Source organism: Fukomys damarensis, unplaced genomic scaffold (assembly GCF_012274545.1).
Source record: "Fukomys damarensis isolate Sample0158 unplaced genomic scaffold, DMR_v1.0_HiC HiC_scaffold_13, whole genome shotgun sequence".
In the NCBI taxonomy this organism is placed as follows: Eukaryota; Metazoa; Chordata; class Mammalia; order Rodentia; family Bathyergidae; genus Fukomys; species Fukomys damarensis.
The window spans coordinates 36,609,758-36,616,654 of record NW_022900925.1 but is presented as its reverse complement, the minus strand read 5'-3'; the positions used below and the strand labels follow the sequence as shown (position 1 = coordinate 36,616,654).

Below are 6,897 nucleotides of genomic sequence, written 5' to 3'. Positions count from 1 at the left end.
GCTCGCGGGGAGCCTGGGGGCGTGCTGGGGTGCACCCGGGGCGGGGTGAGAAGGCCTGGGGAGCCCCCTGCACCTTTCGGCCCGGGGGGCTGAGCCAAATTCGAGCGCTCGGAGGCGCGGAGTTTGTTTCGTAGCTTGGGTCCCTTCTGTGCCGGGAACTCGCGGTGTGACCTTGAGCGTATCCCCACCGCCGCTGCCCGGCAGAGCCTGCTGGGCCACCCGGCCAGGGCCAGCAGGTGACTCCGGAGGCCCGCTGGACTGCAGTGCTTAGTGTTTACAGTTAATCCCTGTGGCGCCCCTTCCGTGTTGCCCCCTCCGCTCTCACTCCTCTTAAAACCTCACCCCTCTTCCTACAGACTCTTGCTCTGCTCGCTGACACCAGCCACTTCCCCGGCACTCTGCCCTGCCCCACCCCACCCCCGTGCTCGGGAGAGGGGACTCGCGTGGCCCCTCATCTGCCACCTCACGAAGGTGGCATTTCCTCGCAGGTGGGCCCCACCGAAATCCAGAGCCTGCCAAGGCCAAGCTAAGGAGAAGGGTGGACTGCATACAAAAGGACCCTCTAAATTCAAGCCTTGTATGGTGGTGGCACATGTCTGTAAGCCTAGCACTAGGGAGGCTGAGGCAGGAGGATCACCATGAGTTTGAGACTACATAGTGAGTTCAAGGCCAGTCTGAAGTACATAGGGAAACCCTGTCTCCAAAACAAATCAAAAAAGACCTCTCTTTGAAAGGAGAGGACTCTGTGAGAGCCCCACTTCAATACACGCACTCACACGCACACACACACAGGCACACACACACCTGCATTCATGGACATAAAACATGCTAGTGACGCCAGAGCCCCTTTCATCTTGGGATCTCCTAGCGCCAGGCAGAGGTCTAATTACCCTAGCACCCCCTCTGGCCCCGCCGGTTCCCCCGCTGTCATTAGCCCAGTTTTACCAGCGGGGGCCACAGCCTTCCCACGGCTGCCAGGGCGGGGCCTGAGGCCTGCCTGAAGTCTGCCACTGGGTGTGTGTGTGTGTGTCTGTGAGTCTGTGAGCCGCTCTACTGATGCGGCACAATCACTGGCCGGGCAGGCTCCCTCATTCCAAGTTGGGCTGCCCTTGCACGCTCAGTTCTGGGGGAGCCACTTCCCTTACACGGGTGTGCAATGCACGGAGGGGCGGGCGTCTCTCTTGGGGGTCCCTGGGACCCCTGGGATGAAAACAGCAGCCAGGGTGAAACGCATGGAGTGTGCCGCGGCATGGTGGTGCCGGGGGAGCCTGCAGTGTGTGCAGTCAGCGCATAGCCAGCGAACCTGACTTCCGCCTGGGCCTGCATGCAGGGGACACGCAACAGCTGTGTGTGGGGGAGCTGCAGCTGCAGCCAGGGCAGTATGTGCAGTGAGAGGTGCACAGAGCGTGGCTGCCTGCCAGCGGAGGCCACCTCACCCATGGTCAGGGTTGGCTGCAACCCTGGTGAGCAGGGCTGCAGTGTGACACCCTCGGGGGCCATGCTGTACCCTGCGTGGAAATCATCCCTTGGGGGCAGGACTGCCAGAGGCTTTGGGAGCTGTCCGGGTGCTCGAGATGCACACTTACATTCTGCCTCCACCCAGCCGAGCTGGGAGGCAGGGAGAGGGGTCCAGCAGGAAGCAGGACTAGGCAGGGCAGACGGGACCCAGACGAGCAAGATGGAGATGCTCTTGTTTCCTCTCCCTCCATTCTGTGAGGACCGCATCTGCATCAGATGCAAGGCGCTAGATATTGGGGTGGGGGAGACTTCCTGAAATCCCTCCAGAAAGATCCTAAACGCAGAGCTAGAAAATGCAGCACTTCCTGATCCACTTCCCCCCCCCCGCCCCATGCCAGGCGCAAAGTGAGGCATCTTGAACTCAAAGACAGCGTTAGCCTGCCCGTCCTCTCCTCGCTCCCTCTCTCCCTCTCTCCCGGTCCCCAATATGGGCGGCTAACAGACCTGGGCGAGGGCAAAGTGAAGGGCACTTGGCCTCTGGAGCCGGCATCTGCAGTGGGTGCCAGGACCCAGCCCGGGGCTGCACCGATGACAGCCCGTGTCCTCGGGTGGCGCCATCCCCTTCCCACCGCATCCAGCCTGCCCACCTGTTTTGTGAAGTGTTTAGCTCTTCTTAGATTCAGTTCATCCCAGCTCCTGTTCCCTCCGTGCTGGGAAACCCCCCATCCAGGCTGTCCCCTCCCTCACCCACCCCTGCACCTATGAGGAAGCCGAGGGTGGGACAGGAGCAGCATCTTTAGGGACCCCCGAGAGGAGCTGTCTGGCAGCCCCCTCCCCTCCGCTTCGATTCCCGTTGCCAAGGAGGCAGCAGGCACAGCCTGTTCTCTGGGCTCTTGTTGGAGCAGCCGTGGCCAGGCCCCTCCTTCTTCCTCCCCGGCTGTTGCTAGGAGGCACCCCAAGATTCCTGGAGGATCTCACCCCTAAGAGCCAGGAGGTCCAGCTGACTTTCCGCAGAGCTTTCTCCCCGAAAAGCCTGGCTGCTAAGACCCCTCATAGCAACAGCACCTGTGCCCGGTAGCGTTGGACATCGCCAGCAGTGGCACAGGCCTGAGCCTGGGCCTCAGTAACTCCCCGCCCCATCTCGTCCACTTCCATATGTGGCGCTGGGCACTGAAGCCAGGGCCCCGAGAGCACAGGCAGAGTGCACCTTGCTGTGGAGTCCGCCCCCGACCCCCTCTGGACCCCCTGGAATCTGGGTGACGGCAGCAAGTGACGAGCTGTCGCAGACACCCCGTCTCCATCCCATGTGTTAGGGGTGCTCTGGAAAGACAGCCAAGGAAACCAAAGTACTGCCAGCTAAGACCCTAAAACACAGCTATCTCTCCTCCTGGTGATCTCTCCATCCAGCAGAAATGGAAGCCTGCTGGGGTGAAAAACTCTGTAATCCCAGCACCCAGGGTGACCAAGGCAAGAGGACTGCAAGTTTGACCCCAGCCTGAACCATCTAGAGACTTAGCAAGGCCCGGTGTCAAAGTAAAAACTAAACTGGGCTCAGTGGCACACGCCTGTAATCTAGTGACTCGAAAGACTGAGGCAGGAGTATTGCAAATTCAAGACCAGCCTGGGTACTTCCGTGAGAACTTATCTCAAAAATAAAATAAAATAGAGTTGGGGATTTAGCTCAGTGGTGCTGTGCCTGCCTCACATGCACTCCTGAGTTCAATCCCTGGTCCAAAATAAATAAAATTAAAAAATAATATGGGGGGGCATAAGGATTTAGCTCAGTGGCACTATGCCTACCTTGCCTGAGTTTGATTCCCAGTATTGAAAAAAATATACATATATTAATTAATTAACAATAAGGGCAGGGATATAGCTGAGTGGTCAAGTGCCTCTGGTTAAACCCCCAACACTACAGATAACCTAACAAGTAAATAAGTACTAATTTTAGAAAGAAACTATGTAGCCCAGTGGGGCCTCAGACTTTTGGGGATCCTCCTGCCTCAGCCTCCCAAATGCTGGGATTACAGGGTACATCACCACATCAAGTTTTGTTTTGTTTTCATATTTAACGTGTTTCAGGTACTAGATCCCCTGACGGTTCATAGCCAGCAGGAGAGAAGGGAGGAGAAGGTGGGATCTCTTTTACCATAAGAATTTGGGGCCCTCCAGCCTGCAGCCTTTCTCCTGCAGTTAGAAGAGAGAACTGGGCAGTCTAGTGTGGCAGTTAAGAGTATAAAATAGAGCACCTGATCCCATCCTGGTCACCCACACCTGTAGTCCCAGGATTTTGGGAGGCTGAGGCAGTTCAAGCCAGCTTGGGCAATTTAGCAAGACCCTGTCTATAAATAAAAAAGGGAGGGCTGGTCCCTAGTGCCCAAACAAAACAAAACAACAGCAACAGAACACAAAAAGAAAGAGTGGCTGGGGCTGGAGAGAGGGGCGTACAAAGGAAATGGCGGGCCGGTCTGGCTTCAGATTCGCAGCACACCTCTTCCCTCCACACCAGGAGTGAGAGCCGGGAGAGAGCCTGTTCCCTAGAGCGTCGGAGAGGAAACTGCAGCCAAGGCTGGTTCATGTTTGCCTTGCCCTGGGCAGGGGCAGCGGAAGTCGATGCAGGGCCACCCCGTAGGCCTCTTCCCCATCCGTCCCTCCACGTAAATAGGAAGCAGGGGCTTGATTTGGGAATGGATAGCGGAGGAAGTTGGTGTGGAGCCAGCTGTTTGAGTGCCTTAGGGTGCCTCTCTTCCCCATCCACCTGCTTCTCAGAGTCGGGGGCCCAGGCGAGCTTCCAAAGGAAAAGTGCTCTAGGTAGGGGGGTGACTCAGTTTCCCTCCAGAACAATGAGCTGCTGGAGTGCTCTGGGAGTGCTGCCTACTGACGTGCTCAGTGTTTCTGGGTTTCCAGGGCAGGATCCTTGCCCTTGTCCCCTGTCCATTCTCCACTAGTCTATATAAGGACTGTCTCTCCCCGAGGTCCCCAAACCCTGTTTCTTGCAGCTTCTCACTCTACTCTGGCCTCATTTCATGTTGTTTTTGGTCGTGGTTTTTGGCCCCCATTCCAGATGTCACCATGTCCCTCTGCCTGCTTGCTCCCCTGTCCCCTCCTCCAGCCAGCGAGGTGACCATGTAGGGTGGCAAAGGTCGCAGCCCGGCCCGTTGGTGCAGAGGGATGCCTGGGGACACTGGAATAAGAGGAGGGGGCCGGGAGTGGTGGCCCACGCCTGTAATCCCAGCCCTCGGGAGGCTGAGGCAGGAGGATCGCTGTGAGTTCAAGACCAGCCTGAGCTACACAGTGAGTTCCAGGTCAGTCTCAACTACACAGTGAGACCCTGTCTCAAAAAACCCCCCCCAAAAAAAGAGGAGGGGACTTTGAGAGGGCTGGGAACATTTCTTCGTATAGAATGTCTTCTCTCAATCTGTAGGATTATCTTGCAATCTTGTCCTTGCTGTGGTCAAGCCAGAGAGCTCAAGGGCATCCCTAGAAGATAAAGTATGGAGGAAGGGGTGGTGTAGGGAAAGGCCATTTCCGATATTTAAGATGAGAGACAGGAAGGTCAAAGTAGAGAAACTGAAAATGGCCATTGCCCAGGGGTGACGGACCCCCTGTATGCACACGTCCAGTCTTGGGGAAACCAGGCCAAGCCTGGAGGGACAGCTGCTGGGCAGAGACTGGGTGTGGGATTCAGGGAAGGCAGATGGCCTGGCTCCAGGCGCTGCCTGCTGTCACTATGAATGCAGAGGACGCCTCCCTGGAAATTGGCCTGACTTCCTGCCAGAGGGCGTGGTGTGAGCTCGGAGGAGCACCATCCTGGGACTGGACTAGAATATTCTCCCTTCCCAGGTGGACCAGACCCAACACGCAGCAAAGAGTAGCCACACAGTTGACCACTTCCCTTCAAAAGGGGCATTTGGTGGTGCACACCTGTAGTCTCAGCACTTGGGAGGCTGAGGCAGGACAATTGCCAGGAGCTAGAGTCCAGCCTGGGCTATATAGTCTCAAAAAACAGGGAGAACAATGTGAGCTGTGAGTAATAGAAAAGGAGCTGCAGGGTCCAGCAATGGCTCTGGGTGCGGGTCTTGGGCTGTTGTGACAGGAAGGGAATAGGAGGTCGGAGCAGGCAAAGGGGGACTGTAGAACCCGGGGAAGATGGGAAATCAGGCAGGTGAGAGCTGGCACCAAGTGAGTCTCTGGTCGGAGTCAGGTGCAGGTATAAGTGGCTGGGAGTCCTGGAGGTTAGAGGAGAAGAGTCTGAGTTCTCCCTCCTCCCTGCTTTGGATGTCTGACAGCTGACCACTGGAATTGAACTCAAGCCCTTCATACTGAGCTATACCTGCAGTCTTTTTTTTTTTTTTTTTTTAATTTTGAGACAGGGTTTTACTAAATTGCTAAATTGACCAGGCTGAGCTTGAATTTGCAATCCTCCTGCCTCAATCTCCCAGAGTGCTGGAATTACAGATATGAGCCACCATGCCCAGATGGAAGTTTTAGATTTATAGGAAAAAAAAAAAAAAGAAAAGAAAAGAAAGAAAGATAGTAGAGAGTTCCTGTGTACTCCAAATCCACTTTCTTTTTATTTTGTTTTGCTTGATACTGGGCATTGAACCCAGGGTCTCAACCCTGTGCTACATCGCCAGCCCTGTCTTGTTTTGAGACAGGGTCTTGCTAAGTCTCTGGGTTGCAGAAGCAGTATTCAGGATCAGGAGATTCTGGGGGAAATGTCCTTGTGAAATACAGGTGTGGAAAATGTGCTGAGCCCTTTCTGGGCCTACTAACTAGACTGGAGTGTAACCAAAGGGTGTCAGAATAATACTGAAAGTTCTGCAGTGACCTCATTGGGCGACGCCCGGTTGCTCCAGGACCCCAGAGTCTCTGTAGTGCCCCCGCTCCTCGGAGATCCTCCCTTAAAGTACAGAAGCCAAGAAGCCCGATTATATTCATCCCTGAGCTTCCTCTCCCACTGAGACAAACGTGGAGCCAGACTGAAGACTACTAGTCCCAGAAGGCACTGCGGCGGATTTTTTTTTTCGCTTGCTCCATTTTTATTGGCTTCTGCCAGTAATGCCCAGCCAATAGAAAATGAGTTCCTTGATAGGTTTCAACATGGCGCTGCCTAGGAGGTAGGATTCGATTGTCCGGTAGGCTTAAATTTGGGGAGGTGGTGGATGAAAAGGACATAGGGAATTATAGTTTCGGAGGAAGATGGAGGGGCTGGGTGGGGGAGGGATCTAGGTGTGGGGTAGTAGTGACTGAGGGTTACAGCCAGAGGTAAGGGAGTAATTAAGCAACTGGGGCTGATTTATCCGCTTCTTGAACTCTTTAGTCTTTGTATTAGCTTCTTTTACAGTTTTCCTGATTATTTTTTGGCTTTGTGAGACAGGTCTCGCTATGTAGTTCAGACTGGCCTTGAATTCAGTCTGTAGCCCAGACTGGCCTCGA

At 55.0% G+C, this 6,897-nt stretch overlaps 1 protein-coding gene across 1 annotated transcript in view; it reads right to left on the bottom strand.

Annotated features, from left to right (window-relative positions):
- The window catches only part of Thra (thyroid hormone receptor alpha), a 24,935-nt gene extending 22,736 nt beyond the window's left edge, over positions 1–2,199 (bottom strand). Inside the window, exon 1 of the mRNA XM_010620009.3 lies at positions 2,106–2,199. The gene's annotated coding sequence lies outside the window, so the exon portion shown is untranslated. The remainder of the gene's footprint in view (positions 1–2,105) is intronic.
- Positions 2,200–6,897: the final 4,698 nt, after the last annotated feature.